This window comes from Rhipicephalus microplus, chromosome 3, assembly GCF_043290135.1.
Source record: "Rhipicephalus microplus isolate Deutch F79 chromosome 3, USDA_Rmic, whole genome shotgun sequence".
Lineage (NCBI taxonomy): Eukaryota > Metazoa > Arthropoda > Arachnida > Ixodida > Ixodidae > Rhipicephalus > Rhipicephalus microplus.
In genome coordinates, this window is record NC_134702.1 from 261,505,732 (window position 1) to 261,526,340 (window position 20,609).

The 20,609-nt window shown below is 46.2% G+C and overlaps 1 long non-coding RNA gene across 2 annotated transcripts in view; it reads right to left on the reverse strand.

Annotated features, from left to right (window-relative positions):
* Positions 1–11,166: 11,166 nt before the first annotated feature.
* Positions 11,167–20,609, reverse strand: part of LOC142804240 (uncharacterized) — a 349,173-nt gene continuing 339,730 nt past the window's right edge. For both annotated transcript variants that reach the window (XR_012894540.1, XR_012894538.1), the window contains one exon: positions 11,167–11,724. This is a non-coding gene — a long non-coding RNA (uncharacterized LOC142804240). The remainder of the gene's footprint in view (positions 11,725–20,609) is intronic.

Sequence of the window (20,609 nt, forward strand, 5' to 3'; positions counted from 1 at the left end):
ACCACATGTCCCAAATACCGGATCGATGGACGAGCTATCTGGCACTTATCGCTCTTGACCTTCAGGTTAACCCGCTTTAGGGTCTCAAACACCTGCCCCAGGTGTTCCGCGTGCTCTTCGAGCGTTTCGCTAAAAACGGCTATATCATCCAGGTATGCACAGCAGTATCCGCTGTGTGGCCTTAGCAGTTCGTTCATTGCCCTCTGGAATGTCTGAGCAGCGTTTTTAAGCCCGAAAGGCATTACCGTCCTGGCAAACTGTCCGCGATGACACGCTAACGCTGTCAGCAGGCGCGAAGAAAACTCGAGTGGTACCTGCCAATAACCTCTTCACAGGTCGAGCAGCGTTATGTACTTCGCTTTTCCTACGCTCATTATGAGTTCTTGCTGAAGGGCCATTGGGTATGCGTGCGCCATCGTCCCCGTGTTTAATGCCTGAAAATCGACACAGAGTCGCATGTTGCCGTCTTTCTTCGGAACGCATACCAGCGGATGGGCATACGGGCTCTCGCACGGAAAGATCAACCCCAATTCGAGCAGCTCGTCTACCTGCCTCCCCACCTCGGCCTGTACGCTTTTGGGTACCCTGTACGGATGCGGGCTTCTGCGGACAAGCCCGTCTTGCAACCTTATTTTGTGTGGCCTTACTGCCGCTACCGTCAGCCCCCCGCCAAACTGCTCCACATGCCTCTTGAACACTTCGCAGATCACCCTGCGTTCCCGTTCTACTAAATGGGCTACCATATCGCGCGACGGAAAAACTTCTTCACTACGCATTGCCCCCGGCTGTGGGGCGCACTCTACTGCACCAAAATCACCGTCCTCCTCAAACATTACTCCTACCGACATAACCCTGGACTGATATGGGCACAGCTTATTCGCATGCACCAGTTTCCGGTTACCTGCTGGCATCTTCACGAAGTATGAATGCGCGCGGTATCTTTCGGTGACACTGCCTGGCCCTTCCCATTTCGGAAACATTTTCTCTGTTCGTTGATCATCAAACACCAGTACCAAGTCACCGACGTTAAACTCTTTTGCCTTCGCCCTTTTGTTGAATTGCGCAGCGTAGGTGTTTTGCGATTTCGAGCTGACCATTTCCGCAACCTGCGCCGCACGCCTGAGCCGTCCTCGTAATTCTTCCATGTACGCCGCTGGCGGCGCCCCCAACTCTCCCGGCACTGCAGTTTCCCCCGTCCAAGCCCTCTTAAGTATAATCAATGGACCCGTTGGTTGCCTCCCATACAGCATCTCAAAAGGCGCTACTCCGGTCGTATCGTGTAGGACTTCCCTGTACCCCCACAGCAAGAAAGGCACAAATTGATCCCAATTCCTCCCCTCCTGCTCTATTATGTAGTATAGCATGTTCTGAAAGGTACTGTTCCATCGCTCGACCACCCCATTGCTCTCAGGGTGCCCCGGCGTGGAAAATCGAGGGGAGCAACTAAGTTTTCACAAAAACTCTCTTGTCACTTGTCAGTGCCGCTGTAAAGTTAGTGCCGCAGTCGGACGCTATAACCTCGGGTATGCGTGTTCTGCTAAATACTGCCAGTAGTGCATCGCAGGTTGCCCTAGCGCTTAATGAACGCAAACACACCACCTCAGGCCAGCGCGTGCATAAGTCGATGACGCATAAACAGTACTTATGGCCCCGGCCTGATACTGGCTCCAGCGGCCCAATAACGTCCACGTTAACCTGCTGAAACGGATATCTTGGTCTCATAAGGGCTTCGATCGGGACGCTGTCCCCGTGACGCCAGTCTGCCCTCGCCTGGCAACCATGACAACTGTTGCAGTGCCGTCGTACGTCGTCTCCTACGCCTGGCCAATAAAATGCTTTCGAACTCTGGCCGAGCGCCGCCCACTTCTGATGTACCTTCCACTACTCCTTCGAGGGTGCTCTCCTCGTGTAGTAGTTTCCATGCTTCTTCGGAAAGTAAGCAATCTGTTCGTGCCGTTAGACGGTCCGTTAACGCGCACAACACTGAGACTGGTTCCCTAACGTCGGAAAAAACTCCACGCTCACGCGACATAGTCAGTTGAATAACTGCAAGCATGGCCTGTACTTTCTCCCTAAACGCCAATGTCAGGTTGACAATCCCATGCGATTGCACCAACTCTGGCGGGACCACGCTCTCACGAACTACTGTAATTTCCGCACCTGTGTCCAACACTGCTCCTATATGTTTGTCTTTGCAGTCGAGCGATACTGGGATTAAATTACTGTATGCGGCTGGGGAACCTTCAATCGAAACACGCGCCGCTAAGCTGTCTTTTTTACTGTTCGGAAGCACCTCCGTCGGCTGTTTCTGACGCTGCGGGCAATTCCATTTCTGGTGCCCTGTACTACCGCAACTGTAGCAGGCCCTGGGCTTTGGTTTCCCCTCCGCGATACGGTTTTTTTCAGCCCCGCGGCCCTTCATTGTCTCTTCGTCGGATCTAGCCCTGCTCACGCTTTTCGACTCCGCCACGCTTTGCGTCGCCTGCCTCGCGGCGCTGCTCGTCCTCTGTGCTTCTTCAAACGTTCGCAGCAACGCGGATATCTCTTGGGCGCTCATCCACGTTCTACCTTCTTGGGGTGTCACATATCGCAAGGCCTCCTCCGACAAATTTTTCTTTATTTGGTCGGCCAGTAAAAGCTTGACCAGGCCCTCGAATGTCGACACCCCTCTTGCCTCAAGGTAAAAGTGGAGGTAGCTCTCTAAACGCGTCGAAAAAGGTCTCCACCCCTCACTCGCACGCTTGCCTGACCCCAAAAATCTTTTTAGATATTCCCCGGCTGAAAGTCTGAGCTCGTCCGGCACAGTTTCCTTGATTACCTGGGAATTTTTGTGCTCTGTTGGGCTTAGCCGCGTGGACAAAAACGGGACTCTCTCCGCTACCAACGGGAAAACTAAACGTCCCCAAAACTCCCCCGGTACCTCGTACGCTTCTAGGGCACTTTCCACGGACTCAAACCACACTTGTGCTTCAGCCTCGGCTGTAAATTTGGGTAACACCCCTGTGAGGACTTTTGAGTAGCGTCTCAGTTCGCTACACGGATCCCGCCTGCCGAACTCCGGTCCACTCCACCGAGAACTTCCGCCCATCATCTGCGACAGCCTCTCCATCTCCAACCGCAATTCCTGCAGTATACGCTCTGGCGTGAGATTTTCGAAACGGTCATCTTTCTGGCTCTCCCGCGAACTATTCTCTCCCGGGTTTCCCACGTCGCTCTCGTCCCCCGACTCACGACTCATGGCCTGCGCTCGCCTGTCCGGGTTCAAGTGGGCAAACCTCGTGTCCATAGGACGCCTTAAAACTCAAACATAAAGGCAGCGGTACACCTGAGATGTAAGAACAGCAGAGGACTCACAACTTTTGAAGTTTCTGCTCGCTGGTTGCTCGATGTCACCGGGGTTGTCGCCGGACTGAAGAATTGGGATGACCGTGGCTGGACCCCTGGCTTCCTTGGGTCGATGGCTGCCACACTGCCGCCTCCTCAGGTCGGTCGCTTCGTTCTTCGTTGGAACAGCCGATGTCTTGGCTTTTGGTCTTGCGTGTTCTCCGCAACACGATGATCTCCTTGTTGCACAGAGCGCTCCTTGTCGTCGTCGTCTCGATCCTGTCGGACTGCGCCAGTAAAACTCAACCTTCTACCCACTCCCTCTGTTCCCTTGAGCAGAGCTCTCCCAGCTGCGTAGCGGCTGTTGCTACAGAAGGGAGTGGAAGGTTGGTTGCTTCTAGATGTCCGTCTTGTATTGTCGTGGCTGCTGCTGCTTGTTCGGAGATGGAAGCCAGTACATCTCAAACGTTACAACAACTCGACTTTATATACAGAAGCTTATGTACATATTTACAAGACTTGACGGTCGGAACCGTCGCATGTTGCCTCGGCAGAGCCGATAGTGCAGAGCACTCTTTGTTGCGACCAGACTCTCCCGCGAGGCCTCGAAAGCCAGGTTTTAATACCTCGGTTGCCCCTCCCGATTCTCCTTCCAGCCAACCAAAGCAATTTAGTCCGTTTATTGGACAGACAACACACTTGTTGCCGTCCCCTCCTCTCGCTCTCTTCTTCCCGCGCTCGACTGCTCGGTCGGAAAGAGAGAGACGAAAGGACCGGCCTGCCTCCAACGTTCCGCGAACTGTGCGAATGCACACAATGGTGGCGCCGTTCGGCTGCGAGCCTCCTGCATTACCGCGAGATGACTACGCTGTCCAGCATGACAGCCGTCCCGCGGACTCTACTCCTGGCGGATGGGTGGCTATGCACTGTCCTTCTGTCACCCGCTGGCAATCCGCATTCCGGGGACCATTTAGCTGGTTGCTAGAAGCGGCGATTGACCGCGGTATTCTTGCCAGAAGGGGCGCGCTTACGCCGAGATTATTGTCTTCCGAGAATAGGCTTTTTGGGAAGCGCGCCCTTTTGAGACCGCGAAGACTCGCTCCCATTGCCTGCGACGCCAGACCTTACACAGTGATCAACATCTCATGCCGCAAACAACACAAAACCACAATAACCGAGTGAACTACCTGCCTCATTGCAAAACACAATCAACAAAATAAAACAAGTGCAAAAGCCAAATCAAAACAAAAAAAACTTAAACTTCGATACAAGGTCTCCACTAAAGTAACAAGCACAAGGACCAAGCAGAAATCATAGAACATAAAATGGCATACAACATTGCGGACTCTTTTTACCCGAGCCGATCCCCGAGCGCTCAGCGTCTACCTGTATGCAGACCTCTTCCCCGAATCCGAGTCCCGGACCCTCGTTGAATGGTCCGAACTTCCACCCGCTTGACTCAGTCGAGGAGTGGGGCATATGCGAAGCAATCTTATTGGACCCCCACTGCGCATGCCCGGGTTTGGTGCGGTGTACATCGAGTGTGCTGCAGTTCCCCTTTGGCTCCACAAAAACCACCTTGTTGCGATCTAGGTATAACTGAATCTCATCTCCTTCCTCTAACGTTCGGTCTACCACCGCGTCGACCAAGACTTCCACAGCTGCTTCTTCAGAAAACCCATTCTCATCCAACTCCATAATTGCTACTCCTACTGGTAATGCCTCATTGTCTAGTGGGACCTTCGTAGTAGAAACCGCAGCTAAACCGTTTGTATCCGCTCCAGCAACCTCGACAGCTTTTGTTTCCCCCAGTGGCACCGGCTTGCGAGCGCTTCCCCCAAAGACACACTCGCTCAATCGCAGAACATCCTCCTCGATCATGGAAATTACAGTAACCGCATCCACACATGGAGAACCGCGACTTGTTTTTAAGGAGCTTGTTTCCTCGTGAATATTTACGACCGCGATTGACCTCTGCGAGTCAACGTCATGAGGAGGAGTTGCGTCTAGGTTTTCAGATTCGAATTATGTCACCATCTTCTTGTCTTTGTGAATGCGGCTGCCACCCGTCGAATTCCACTTTCGTCGCCGGTACCGATAGCATTCTCGCCAAAAGTGACCAAACCTGCCACAGTTATAGCACCCGCCGAGATAAGGGAGCTGCTTCGGGAATTCCTGCCAATTCTGTTTCACCATATTCCGTACTGCCAAGCTCTCAACAAGTTGTTTGAGGCGGTCAAGGCGGCTATGCATCTCGTGAGTATCTGTGTTCTCCTCTACGTATCGACGGTTAACGAATTTCTCCTCGACACTTTCTCAATCTGTTCCTCCATGACCGCTATGGCACTGGCCTCGTCAAACGTCATCGGGTCTCGAGAGAGAACAAATCTGCGGACCGGATCCCTCAGGCCTAATAAAAATTGAGAAAGCAATTGTTCGGCTAGAATTTCGCGGCGCAGTGAAGCTTATACCGGATCCTGACTGTTGGAGCTCGCCAGGGTGGCGGTCCCGAGGACGCGCAAGCGACTTGCAAATGACCACACCTCCCCATCTGCCCTCTGCCTCGCGCTTAAAAACCTTTCCATTTTAAAGATAAGTGGCTCCGTAGCGAACCTTTTGAGGGCAAAATATTTGAACTAAGAAAAAGTTGCAGTCGCAGCGACGCCATCATCCCACCACGCAAAATCGTGCGCCGCGCCTACCATCTTGCATCGTGCTATGCAGAGCAGCTTCCTAGCTGGCCATCCACCCAAGCGACCAACCTGCTCCAAAATTTTCAAGAAGACCCCAATATCCGGACCCGTATCACCTCCCGTAAACGATAAAACCATGCCCGCTAACATTAGTGCGCTCATATCTACTGGGTCGTCTCTGTCGGTCATCTTGGTAGCCTACTCGTTCATTTTGCCGCCTCTCCTTCCCTAGTACCAGGGTGAAATCTCGCACTGTTGCCCTAGCAGTAATCCCACCACTGCCAGCACTTGAGACAACCCCCGCTACGCCACCGATTGCCAAAGAGAGGGAAGACCACTCAACCCCTTTTTATCCGGTTTCCTCTTGGCTAAGTGTCTCAATCACTTTCCACATACAGGGATACGTGCTGGGGCCGGGAAGTAAGAGACGTCACGATCTTTTCTGTTTACTGATTCATTTATTTAATAGCAAGTGCAAATGGCGTACACACATACCGTCCGTGAACGACATCTCTGGTACACGAAATTGTAACACATCAGCAAATACTCGTGACACGCGAAACAGGATACATAAACGAAGTAACTGTGACAATACAAGGGTGCCTCAATACAGAGTATAAACACATGACGGCACAAATGATAAAGTCATTAATTAATAAAACCGCGCAATGTCTCAATTCGCCACCTACCTTCCCGCAAAGCTAATCTAAATAGGGTGCGTAAAGTTCATCTCACGAATGGTCCGTGTTGTCAGTCTTTATCGTCTTCGTCGTCTCGTTGTCTCTCTCAGCAATTTCCATCTTAATCTTCTTTCATAACGTCCCGCAATCACTCGCTTCCTCGTTCTCCATCTCTAACTTTCAATCCTCGTCGTATCATCTCATCGACTCTCATTGCTATCTCTTCACACAGTTATATTCCTTTTCCATTTCGTCTCTCTACCATCTCGAGCTCATCGCATCGTATCACTGACTCCCTCGTATTGCCTCGTAGTCCCTTTTTGTAGGACCCGACTCCACCCTACCGGGGCACCAAACCGATCGCTACTATCGACGCGGCATATTTTCTTGTCAGTCGGAGTGTATCATCTTCGGCGGCCGCCCCCGCGGCCCACACCAGTTGAAAACCCTCTCCCAAACAAAGCCGAGCAAGTAACAATGTACAAACTCAAGCCTCAAAGAGAGAGATGGGCGAGCTGTCCCAAGACACTTTAATTACGGGCGAACAATGGTAGCCATGCTTCCGACAAAGTGCGTCGCCTGCAATGGCCAACGTCCGCAGTTCGCAGTGTTGTGCCCAAAAGTTTTCGGCCTAACCGATTTCCCCGGTTTCTGGTACTTGATGAGCCGATGTCCAGAACGAGTCTCAACGTCTCCATGCAGCTCAGTGTCTCCCGCGAAATTCTCCGTAGTCGCCGCTTTTTCGTCATTCAACGCCGCGGGTGGCCATCCGCGCAGAACGCAGTAATGAGCCCTGGAGCCAAGGAGGCTGACGGAAAGCCAGACCCCACCCGGCACAGGCGCTGCGGCAGGGTCGCATCCCCGAACCAACAAAAGGTGCTCTGCTGCTCCCACATGCCACGAATCTGAAGGGTGCGCGCGGATAATTGCCACCGTACACTGTCACACGGTCTGTAGACAACAAGGCGCCGCCCGGTCCTCGTGTTTGCGCGGGGGGCCCGCGAGAACAGTAGAAATTATCCTTCCAGGTACTCCACTCCGGAATGCCCATTCGTTACACCGAAGGTTTTCTTTTCCTTTTTTTATGCGTGCGTTAAAGAAACGAGCGTAAACATCTTGAGAGAAGCGGGGTTCAGTCCGTGTTTGCGGGGACGTCACACATGTAAAACATCGTGTGAGGCTCTTCAAACCACAAAATGACACACGCTATTTAGTATCGCGGCATCTATCGTGATGAATGCACCGATAACGATCAATTACGCTCAGTTGCATTGATCGTGGTTGTTATTAACACGACACCGCTGAACCTATTATTACGCAAAAAAAGGAAGATCTCGTTTTTTAAGGCGTTGGACGATACCTAATGATACGTAATTAGGAAATCTTAGTTTTGTCTAACGTGTTTTAGTGCATTACGCCTGTATTGAGTAAATGTATTATGTATTGACAACTTGTTTATAATAATTTAGAGCCCCATGAAATAAAACACGAAGGACGCATTGATTGCACTCCACCGTGAAAGCAAAGCCTGGCACGCAATTCACTCTTATTCACTGAAGAGAGAAAACCCTCCTGCCAGCACCGACACACCTTTGCACAGACATAGTCGTAGAAGCCTTAGGGGCCCCTGTTCTAGTAAAACTGGATCACGTTTTGATAACATTGAATATTCAAGAGCTGACGGGGTCATAGCAATACATTGAGTGAAGGTTGTCAAACCAAGAATATAAATACTTTGCTAAAACCATTAGTCATCACCATTTAGCCGCGTACATAGCCTTGGCATTAACTTAACGAGAATTCGTGCTATGACTCCCACTGTTAAACACAATGTGCGCTACGCGCTTTTATTTTGCTGAAAGAAGACGTCGAAAGAAACATTGGCGTTTGCCTCAAACACGAAGGCAAGCACTCAAACGCGAGACGGGGATTTGATATTTACGGCAGCACAAGAACCAAAATTCATGAAGTCAATATCAGATCACTTCACTAATGTTCACTTTGAGTCATAATTGCCATAGTTACAGGAGATAGCGAAACAACTTGGTAGCAATTGTTTCGTAAAACAACACGGAATTTTCAAAACACTTTATGAAATTGGCTTTATAACTGATTGATATCTGGCTTTTAACGTCTCAAAACCACCATAAGAATATGAGAGACGCCGTAGTAAAGGGCTCCGTAAATGTCGATCACCAGGGATTCATTAACGTGCAGCGAAATCTGAGCACACGAGCCTACAGCATTCTCGCCTCCATCAGAAATGCAGCCGCCGCAGCCGGGATACAGTCCCGCAACCGGCGGGTCCACAGCCGAGTATCTTAGCCACTAGACTACCATGGCGAGGCAATTTTATTTATGCCGCTGTGTCGTTTTTGAAAACAGAAAAGAAGAATTTTTTCTCTTAAACTCCAATTTCACTATGACATTGTTTTTTTTTTACCACTATAGGTACCGCTAAGAAACGTCCCATTCGAGAGATGTACATTGCTTCTTCGAGGACTCCGAGATGAATGCCGTAGGAGGTGCAATTTAAAGAACAGATATATCGTTAAGCAGATGCTGAACTCTGTTCCCTCACAAGTTTGTTTATCGATCTTTGGTTTATTTATATCAATATCAATGAACGATTGCAAGATAATGGTTGTAGGCGGGAAAAGTATTGTCTTTGTTTGGCAACTACTTTTTGTGTAGCGCGAAAGCATGAAAAATAAAAGCGATGCGGCCTCGTGGGCGGAGCTTATATTTATTTTTGGTTGTCACCGACTATACGTACGACTATATATTGCTCTCCATTTATTATATTTATTTATGTAGCAAGAAAAGCCGCTAAAATAGCGGTGGCTGCGAGCGTGCCAACCGTGGTTGAAGAGCAAGATGATGATCGTGGGTGCATTCGTGGCACATGGCAACCACTGGCAAAAAAGTGTGTGGAGGAATCTGGAACTGGGATGACTTCATGAAAGAGAGTATTTTAAATCAAGCAGTTTCCGCTGTTTCCTTTATTTGAACTGCCGTTCAATCATCTTTGCAGCTAGATATTTAAGATACATAATTTCTCAATGACCTTCTGACGTTGTAGCACTACAAAATATTTGGTTGTCAGTTGATCAAAACTTTTAATAATACATTATCGGTGCCTTCATTTGGAAAGCAGCTCATGTGTCGGAGGTTAATTTTTTCATCTCATTCATTTGTTTTCGTAGACCGAGACTTGTTAAGAAAGCACTATCAACAGAGTTTGAAATATTGGAATTGTAAATACACTTTTATGGCTGCGCACTACTATCAATAGGTAGTTACTATTTTCCAGATGAGATACAAGATGAAAGAACCCTCGATGTGACTGCGAGTTTTTTCCGAAACAATGTACTATATGCCGAAGTCTTTGATTCCTGTCACGTGTCGGTCGTGCGGCTTCCGCAAAAAACTCGGAAAATGATTATGGGACAAAATTGTTAAGAATAACCTTGTTTTTCCAAACTCCAAAGTTTCCACATTAGATCGTTGTAATTCGAGGTATGTCTTAGAGTTACCATTTACTAGCGCCAACGCTTTCACATATTCTTAGACTGTTCCTAATGCCGCTACAAGTAGTGTTTACTGACCACTTCTATGAGAAGTTATCATTCTTTACTGATTTTAGACTACCAGGTGGAATGTCTTATAGAATACTATAAAGTTAAAAATTATTTCAGTCAACTTTCTCTTCCTACTCAGTATGGGAAAATTTTTAACCCATGAGTCTTTGTTTAGCTTTAAAAAGTTCAATTGAAGAATGACAGTTCACTGTATCGTCTACAAACAAAAATTGCCCCTGTGGACTGCGAACTGTGCAATAGTGGAATATACACGCTGAGAAGCTGCATGAAAAAAACTCCTTACCAACCAAAATCCTACTAAGTGGATAAACTCTTTGTATGCTAAGCTGCGTTAAAAGGACAGTATAATTAGTCAAAAAGTAATATGAAAATAAGAACAATCACTTTTCTATCCAAGAGTGTTAAAAGAAGCACTATTGACTCAGGTAATCTTTCCTCAAAAGACTTGCAAGATATATTATCTTAAATTGTACTAGGATCACAGAAGGTACCTTCATCACAACTGCAAATAAAAATGGTAAAACCTTCATACGGGGATAATTTTTTGAAGTAAATATGGAAGACTTGCTGATGGCGTTTGTCCTTTGCCTAAAGCAGCAGGATGATATGGGATTACGTCAGGAATGTTAAATACGCTACTCCAAACCTCTCAAGAAGTCCTTCTTTTCGTTGTCATTCACTCACTTAGAAGTAGTGGGTGGAGACTTGCCAAAATCATTGCACTTCTTTTAAAAAATTCCGCATTTCCTACGGCTCTTGAGAAACGATGTTATGCCAAGCATGTGAAGGGAAGGTTAGAGTGTTGTATTTTTATTGCGCGAAACGTTACGAAGTTATGCTAAAATATGTACAAATGTTGTACACACAGACAAGCCAAGCAGTCGCATGTTTATTGTTTCGTAATGACACCAACAGCAACATTGGTATTGGCAACACTAGAATCGGTAAGCTGTTATTGTGCGAGCGAAGATGGTGGCCCTGGACACTGCAAGATAAATGAGCTTCAGTCGATGGCGCTTCACCACAATTGTTGTTAACCCGGCTTGACAACTGTATCGTAGGAGTACGTATGCGATATTTAAAAAATTGGACAGCCAGCACTGCAACCTAAAGTGACGTTTCCCAAACATTCAGGTCTACCTAAATATTAGTTCCGATTCCGCGACTAACTGTCCGTCCATGCTTCTGTCCATCCTTCCGTACGTCCGTGCGCCCATCTGTTCATTGGTGTGTCCTATATGCTAGTCGGCAACTTCTACTAAGACAATAGGAACTTTAGGAGCTTGTAACCGAGTCGGCACGGCCGCGATAGCGAGCGGAAGCTGTCGCTCCTGCGTGAAGGCTGCACCACCATTCTTCAAAAAATGGGCGATGTAAGTGAATGTCCTGTCTGTCCCACCAATATTGATGCCATTCACCGTGTGCCTGCGAAAAAAGGACACAGACATAATACCTATATTTTGTTCCCGGAACAAGAAAAACAAATTTTTGAGTAAAGCACGCAAGACTCGCCTAACCACCCAGACACTCGGCTTTCCTCAGTCAGAAAGTGCAAGCGTATACATAAATGACCATCTGACGCCTGAGAACAAGAGATTGTTTGCACAAGCGCTCTACCTGAAAAGGGAAAAACACTGGAAATTTCTATGGGTTGACAATGGTCGTATCAAGGCACGAAAAACTGAGGATAGCTGAGTCCACATTATCGCCAACATTCAGCACCTGTCTGTTATTACGGAATAGTCACTAGTCATCAACCGAATGGTGGTTATCAAACTAACATGGCATTGAACGATTATGTATCACTAGATAAATTAAGCGCATTATTTTTTATGTGTAAAAATAGCACAAAGCTCATTCATTTTAATGCACAATCGGCACGCAATAAGGTAGAATAAATAAGCGCTTTCTTGACAACTCTCTGTTCTTAACCCGAATATCTTATGATAACTGAGACATAATACCGAAATGAAGCGGAAGTTTTGATGATACCTGGCTAAGCAACTTATTTTTTGAACCATGTTAGAAAACTGGGTAGTGGGGTGTTGTTGATGGCTAAGGATTCCATAAAATGTTATTTGATTCAAGAATTTTCCCGCATCACTGATGATTATGAAGTTCTGGCTGCACAAGGTGACCATTTCGTTATTGGTGTTTTATATCGCCCTCCTAGTGGGTTGATTGATATGTGGGGTTTAACGTCCCAAAACCACTATATGATTACGAGAGACGCCGTAGTGGAGGGCTCCGGAATTTTAGACCACCTGGGGTTCTTTAACGTGCACCCAAATCTAAGCACACGGGCCTACAACATTTCCGCCTCCATCGGAAATGCAGCCGCCGCAACCGGGATTCGAACCCGCGCCCTGCGGGTCAGCAGCCAAGTACCTTAGCCACTAGAACACCGCGGCGGGGCCCTCCTAGAGGCAATAAGACAAATTTCCTAGAATTCATAAATTCATATATAGGTTGGGATGGTGGCACTGGTTGTAAGCTAGTCCTTGCAGGTGATTCAAATATCCACCTTGCTAAATCACCAGAGTCGCAGTTTGAGCTGTGTCACATAATTGAATCCGATTGCTCTGCTAACGTTATCACCACTCCGACTCGTATTGAACAAAAAATAATGCTACCTACTTGACGTGTTCATTATTAACATAGAAGCCACAAACTCTTTATATGGCGTACTGAGTTCACCCATTAGTGACCATCTTCCCACGTTTATGGTTACAAACGAAACAGCATGCCATTCTCAGTCATAACAAAAATAATCAATTGTTCTTCAAAATAATAATGAGCACAAGTTATCTACATTTCGCACGTTATTCGTGAGCAAGAACTTGATCGTGTCTACAGCTGTTTCGACGAAAAACTAACAAAACGTTATTAGCAATGCTTTCCGTATAAAGAAAAGAGGCCTGCACGCACGGCTAAGACACCTTGGGTTACTAAATCTTGCATCAAGAAAATAAAACGTAGAAGTGAACTATTCGAACACTTTTTGAAAAATAAGAATGAAGAGACGCTAAAACGTTTCAAATACCAAAGAATCAAAGTTAACAGTATGCTGCGCCACGAAAAGCGAAAGTATCTGAACAGCGCCTTCAATAATGAAGTAATGAACAAATCGGAGCTAGCTTGGTCAAGACTGAATAAGTTCCTTGGCCGTAAAGGTAGCAGCTTTCGGCTCACTGAGCTTGTGGTGAACGGTGGCACTATTCGCAATGCTGATTTAGCTAACGTGTTCAATGACTATTTTGTGTCGTTAACAAAAAAAAGCGCACAAGCCAGATTGTACTACATATTTATCAGACAGTACTCCTGAGAGCGTATTTTTGGCGCCGACAGTAGCCAGCGAAATTGCCCACGTTTTCGCCTCTGTGAAGAACAGCACATATTGTGACGTATATGAAATTCAGATTAGACCCATTAAACACGTGCTGGACCTCATTGCTGAATTATTAGAACATATCTTCAGCCTTGTACTTTCAACTGGAATCTTTCCACAGAAACTGCAAATGGCGAAAGTAGTCGTGTTGTACAAGGCAGGGGATATGAACTCGCTTAACAACTACCGGCCTATATCTATACTGCCAGTAATATCAAAAGGTTTAGAAAAACTGATTCACAAACGTATGATTTTCTTTTTAAATTAACACCATATCATCACTTCATCACAATTTGGATTCATGAAAGACCGCACAACTGAGCATGCTCTCCTAGCGCTGAAGGAATTCATATTAGATGCTTTTTAACGTCAACTACACCCACTATGTATCTTTATAGATTACTCAAAGGCGTTCGATACTATAAATTGTGTCACACTTTCGCAGAAATGCAATCACTACGACTTTCGAGGTGTCTTTCTGAATTTATTTGAATCTTACTTAAAGTATTGTCAGCAGATGGTGGTCATCAATAATCACACCTCCAATTTACAAGCAATTTCAGCAGGTGTGCCCCAAGGTAGTATCTTGGGACTCCTTTTATTCTGCGTATATAATAATGATATCGTAGACATTGACGCATCTGTAAAGTATGTTATATACGCAGATGACACAAACTTACTTCTCACTGCTGAACACTATAAATATTTTATCAATGACGCAAACCAGGTATTATTAAACCTAGCGTCCTGGACATGCAATAATTCTTTAAAATTAAACTCTTCAAGAACGAGAGCTGTTACCTTTAGGCCGAGAAGTAAACCACCACCTTTGCATGCCCCATTAGTGCTCGGCACCTCGGAACTTCAGATAGTACCAAGTGTTAAATGTCTAGGTGTAATCTTTGATGAACACATGTCATGGAATTCCCACATTGAAAAGCTGTCTTCAATTTTATCAAGAATAACTGGAATCTTGTCTAGGGTGCGTTTCCTGTTTCCTAAAAAAGTTAAACTTCTCACCTACAAATCGTTGTTCTTATCACATATAAATTATTGTCATCTGGTTTGGGGCACAACAATAAGGAACATTCACAAATTACATGTCATACAGAAAAGAGCAGTCCGTGTCATTGCAGATGTTCGGTATGGAGGTCACACATCACCGTATTTTGAAAAAATGAACTTCTTAACCCTACCAGATTACAATCAAACAAGTTTTATGAAACGCTATTACGCAGGACTGAAAAGTGATGACTTTTTGGGCACACTTGCTCGTGTAAAACGGTGGACCCTTTTTATAACACTCGTCTTATTCACACGTGGTTTCTTCCACGCACGCGCACGAACTACGGCAAGAAGATGTTGCGCTTTATATTGCCGTTCTATCTGAATCAACTAACACAGTAAAAATATTGCTGGAGATGCGTTTTTGTCCTACCTGTGTTAATGCCATTGTATTTCTTTTTTCATTTGTACACTCTCATTGATCTTTTATGTGAATATCAAAATTGAAGTTGGTACATTGTTTTAAACGTTCATTTCTCGATCTGTTTCACTTGCATTATCTGTCTATATATGTTCATATGTAAATGTTTATGCAGTCCTTTAGAGTACTATTATGCATTCATTTACAGTTCTGATTGAGCAACATAGTGTTGTCCGATTTATTTTATACCAACATGTACACTCGCCTATCCCTGCCACTTTGTACGGGGTCGTGGTCCTAGTCAAGCCCGTGAAGAGGCTTTTTGACCCCGGCCCTCAGCATCCCAAATGATGGTATGATGGAATAAATAAAGTTAAAAGCGTGACGTCACCCACCTGGCCTACTTAAACTCGACAATATTGACAATAAAGTTGTTGTTCGACACATTCCATCGGCTCGTACACATGGTGGCAGCGGAAAACAGCCAGCATGACGACATCGCCTACGTTGCAGACACCGCGTGCACTGCCGACAATGCTCCTGCCGCCTCCAAAGCATCTCGACACATTGTGAGACGCTTGGCTTGGGTGGAAGACCTGGAGAAGTGAGTTTGAACTGTTTTCCACGGCAACTCAGTTGAACAAGCAACCAAAAGAAGTGCAGGCGCCGACGCTTTCCGTGACCATTGGGGAAGAGGCTAGAAAATTGTTCGCTTCGTTCAAGCTTCAGCCAGGAGAGGACACAACCGATGTAACCCTTATAATTAAACAAATGAAGATTTCTACCAGCCCGCGAAGAACCTCACTTACCACGAGTTTTGCTTCGGCACCCGAGAGCAAAGAGAGGATGTAAGTTTCAATGACTGGCTTGCCGAATTGCGAACGTTAGCCCAACACTGCGATTTTGGAGACTTAGAAGAGCGCATGCTTCGTAGCCGCGTTATACTCGGTATTTGGGACAAGGCACTGCAAATGAAGCCAATATATGAAAACCCTTCTTACCAAAGAATAGTCAAAATCTGTCGCATCGAAGAGCAAGGCGAGGAGCAGTTTCGGCAGATACGTGCATCATTGAAGGCTCTGAAACTGCAGCCGTAATTGCATTGGCCGGAATGACAAAGCCATGTAACAAATGTGGCTACAAAGTTCACCGCGGCAGCAGCTGCCCAGCAACAGAAAAAGCGTGCAAGAAATGCGGGGGATTGAAACATTTCGCCCAAACATGCTCGCAGTCATCCTTCTTGCGCAGCGAAGATTCAAAGCGCAGGGAAACACTAGAGCTACATGTTGACGAAACGTCAGATTTTTTTGTGGATGCTTTAACTGTGAGCGCACTCGCTAGCTACCAGTAGACCGCGACAGTTTCCATTGAAGGCCGTCCGATGGTCTGCAAACTTGATACTTGAGCAAACTGTTGTGTGATTTCAAAGGAAGATGTTTTGTCGCTTCCGAGAAAGACTGGTGAAGCCTGCTGAGCCACGTTAACGAGTTTTTTCGGCCACAAAACAACTGCGCATTTTAAAGTCACGTTATCGCTATCCGTTAACAATAAACAGCAGGATGAAACCTTTTTGTCATTCAGCAAAACGTGCCGGTGACCCTCTGAGGAACAGCAGCAGAAAGCCTTGGCTTGATTTATCGCGTCGATAGCGTCGAGACGCAGCAACTCTACCCGGCGGCGCAGCCGTTCACCTATGTTTTGACAGGATTGGGACAGCTGAAGAATTTTTAGTACGAAATGAAGCCTAAACCCGGCGCCATCAGTGTTTTTGTCCCAGCAAGAAGGCTTGCCATTGAAGAAAAAGTGAAGGAGGAGGATTGAAAGAGGAAGGACAGAATAAGAAAAAGTGAAGGCCGAACTTTAACGCATGGAGAAGCACAACGTCATAACCAAGGTAACCGAACCAACAGAATGGTCAAGCTATTTGGTAGCCGTAGTTGAAGGTGAAAAAGTAAAAAATTGTCTCGACCCAACGGAGACTAACAAGGTTATTCTGCGTGAATACTACCCTATGCCAGTTTAAGAAGAGGTCGCGCAACGACTAGCTGGAGATAAATATTTTTCTACCTTGGACGCAGCATCCGGATTCAGGGGAATAAAACTTTCTGACAGCAGCTCCAGATTGTGTACAATGAGCACGCCATACGGGCGCTATCAGTTTTTTCGCATGCCTTTTGGAATTGCTTCCGCCCCGGAAATATTTCAAGCAGCCATGCAGCGACTATTGGAGGGACGTTCTGGAGTAGCGGTTGCAATGGACGAGATATTACCCTGGGGCACAACGAAGGAAGAGCATGACAACAACTTAATCGGAGTGCTTGCAGGCTGCCGTGAGCACAATCTCCGTCTGAATTCGCAGAAATGTGTCTTTTTGCAGAAGCAATATCGCTACTTGGGACACGTTTTCACCATGCAAGGACGGAGCCTGGGACCCGATCGCGTCCAAGCCATTTTGGACATACCAGCGTCGAGTAACCGTAAGAAATTGAAAATCCTTTTCGGAACGATGTATTACGTGCAGCGCTTCATTCCTCGATTGTCTGTACTCACCGCACCACTTAGAACATTGCTGCGCAAAGATATATATTGCCTGGGTCTGGACAGAAAAAGAGGAATGCAGCTTCAATGAGCTGCACCAAGCCTAAGTAACAGCGCCAGTGCTTGCTTACTTCGATCTGAAAAACCAGTCACCCTCTCTGTTGATGCCAGCCACATGGGTGTTGGAACCGTTATGATACAGGACGGCAACCCTATCGCTTTCTCGTCTAGATGGCTCAGCGATGCTCTGATTCGGTACGCGCAGATTGAAGAGGAAGCTCTGGCAATCTTGCGTGGCTGCGAAAAGTTTCACGACGATCATCATCATCATCATCATCATCATCATTATCATCATTAGCCCGACTATGTCCACTGCAGGAGAAAGGCCTCTCCCATGTTCCGCCAGTTAACTCGGTCCTGTGCTTGCTGCTGCCAATTTATACCCGCTAACTTCTTAATCTCATCTGCCCACCTAACCTTCTGTCTCCGCCTAACCCGCTTGCCTTCTCTGGGAACCCAGTTAGTTACACTTAACGACCAGCGGTTATCCTGTCTACGCGCTACATGCCCAGCCCATGTCCATTTCTTCTTCTTGATTTCAGCTATGATATCCTTAACCCCCGTTAGTTCCCTAATCCACTCTGCTCTCTTCTCGTCTCTTAAGGTTACACCTACCATTTTTCTTTCCATTCCTCGCTGCGTCGTCCTCAATTTAAGCTGAACCTTCTTTGTAAGTCTCCAGGTTTCTGCTTCGTTGCTAAGTACCGGCAAGATGCAGCGGTTATATACCTTCCTCTTGAGGGATAGTGGCAATCTACCTGTCATAATGTGAGAGTTCTTGCCAAATGTGCTTCACCCAATTCTTATTCTTCTAGTTACTTCAATCTCGTGGTTCGGCTCCGCGGTTATTACCTGCCTTAAGTAGAAATAGTCTTTTACAACTTGAAGTGCACTATTACATATCTCGAAGCGCTGCTCTTTTCTGAGGTTGTCAATTACTTTTGTTTTCTGCAGATTCATTTTAAGACCCACCTTTGTGCTCTCCTTGTCTCACTCCATAATCATGAGTTGCAATTCGTCCCCTGAGTTACTCAGCAATGCAATGTCATCGGTGAAGCGCAGGTTACTAAGGTACTCTCCATTAACTCTTATCCCTAACTGTTCCCATTCTAGGCTTCTGAAAACCTCCTTAAAGCACGCGGTAAATAGCATTGGGGAGATTGTGTCCCCCTCCCTTACACCCTTCTTTATTGGTATTCTGTTGCTTTCTTTATGAAGCACTATGGTAGCAGTTGATCCCCTGTAAATTTTTTCCAGGATGTTTATATATACTTCATCGACGCCCTGATTCCGCAGTGTCTGCATGACGGCTGATATTTCTACCCAATCAAACGCCTTCTCGTAATCTATGAAGGCTATATATAGTGATTGGTTATATTCTGAGCATTTCTCTATCACCTGATTGATAGTATGAATGTGGTCAATTGTTTGGTAGACTATTCGAAATCCTGCTTGTTCCTTTGGTTGATTGAATTCTAATGTTTTCTTTACTCTTTAGCAATTACGTTTGTAAATAGCTTATATACTACAGAGAGCAAGCTAATCGGCCTGTAATTCTTCAAGTCCTTGTCATCTCCTTTCTTATGTATTAAGATGATGTTAGCGTTCTTCAAAGACTCTGGCACTCTTCCCGTCAAGAGACACCTCGTAAACAGGGTGGCTAGTTTTTTCTAACACAATCTGTCCTCCATCTTTCAGCAGATCTGGTGTTACCTGATCCTCCCCAGCAGCTTTGCCTCTTTGCATGCTCTCCAAAGTTTGTCTGACTTCTTCTATCATTACTGGTGGGGTGTCATCTGGGTTACTGCTAGTTCTTATAGTATTAAAGTCATGGTGGTCCGGGCTACTTTACAGATCTCTCTAAAACTCCTCCGCTATTTTAACTATCCTATCCATATTGGTAGTTATTTTGCCTTGTTTGTGCCTTAATGCATACATTCGATTTTTGTCTATCCCAAGTTTCCTCTTTGCTGCTTTGACGCTTCCTCCGTTTTTCTGAGCGTGTTCAATTCTCTCCATTTTATACCTTCTTAAATTGCATACCTTACGCCTATTATTCAACTTCGAAAGCTCTGCCAGTTCTATTTTGTTTGTTTTACTCAAGACTTTCACGATTTGACGCTTCCTAATGAGATTCTTCATTTCCAGGGAAAGCTTGCCAGTGTTCCGTCTAAATGCCCTGCATCCCACTTCCACTGCACACTTCGTAATGATACTCGTCAGATTATCATTCATTGTATCTATGCTAAGGTTAGTTTCCTCACTAAGAGCCGAGTACCTGTTCTGAAGCGAGACTCTGAATTCGTGTACTTTCCCTCTCAGTACTACCTCATTGATTGGCTTCTTGCTTATCAGTTTCTGTCGTTCCTTTCTCAAGTCTAGGCTAATTCGAGACCATACCATTCTATGGTCACTGCATCGTACCTTGCTAACCACTTCTACATCCTGCACGATGCCTGGGTGTGCACTCATTATAAAGTCTACTTCGTTCTTATCTTCGCCATTAGGGCTCCTCCATGTCCACTTCGGTTTCCTCGTTTTCGGTAGAAGGTATTCAAAATCCGTAAATTATTGCGTTCTGCGAATTCTACTAGTAGCTGTCCTTTCGCGTTTCTAGTACCAATGCCATAATCTCCTACTACCTGGTCTCCAGCCTGCTCCTTCCCTACCTTTGCAATAAAGTCTCCCCTCAGTATTGTATACTGTGTTTTTACCTTACTCATTGCCGATTCCGCATCTTCATAGAAGCTTTCAACCAAAGCGTCATCATGGATGGATGTAGGCGCGTAAGCCTGTACCACCTCACGATGATATTTTAGGCCAAATGGAGGTTATGGTGGAAACCGACCATCGTCCGTTGGTGCCAATTTTCAGTGAGCCACATCATCAATGCCCTCT